The following is an 874-nucleotide window of genomic DNA, read 5'->3' on the forward strand; positions in this document are numbered from 1 at the left end:
AATACAATAGAATGGAATGCAATAGAATGGAAAAGAATAGAATGGAATAGAATAGAATGGAATGCAATAGAATGGAAAAGAATAGAATGGAATAGAATACAAAAGAATGGAATAGAATAGAAAAGAATAGAATGGAATGCAATATAATGGAATAGAATACAATACAATAGAATGGAATAGAATAGAATACAATAGAATAGAATGGAATGCAATAGAATGGAAAAGAATAGAATGAAATAGAATAAAATATAATGTGAAAAGAATAGAATAGAATGCAATAGAATGGAATAGAATAGAATAAGATAGAATGGAATAGAATAGAATAGAATGGAATGCAAAAGAATGGAATAAAGAATAGAATGGAATGGAATAGAATACAATAGAATGGAAAAGAATAGAATGGAATGGAATATAATACAATAGAATACAATGGAATGGAATAGAATACAATAGAATGGAAAAGAATGGAATAGAATAGAATGGAATAGAAAAGAATGGAATGGAATAGAAAAGAATAGAATAGAATGGAAAAGAATAGAATAGAATAGAATAGAATGAAATAGAAAATAATGGAATGGAATAGAAAAGAATAGAATAGAATGGAAAAGAATAGAATGGAAAAGAATAGAATGGAATAGAATGGAATGGAATAGAAAAGAATGGAATGAAATGGAATGGAAAAGAATAGAATGGAAAAGAATACAATAGAATGGAATGAAATGGAAAAGAATAGAATGGAATGGAAAGGAATATAATGGAATAGAATAGAATGAATAGAATAGAAAAGAATGGAATAAAATAGAATATAATGGAATGGAATAGAATACAATAGAATGGAAAAGAATAGAATGGAATGGAATAGAAAAGAATGAAA

This window comes from Xyrauchen texanus, chromosome 4 (assembly GCF_025860055.1).
Source record: "Xyrauchen texanus isolate HMW12.3.18 chromosome 4, RBS_HiC_50CHRs, whole genome shotgun sequence".
In the NCBI taxonomy this organism is placed as follows: Eukaryota; Metazoa; Chordata; class Actinopteri; order Cypriniformes; family Catostomidae; genus Xyrauchen; species Xyrauchen texanus.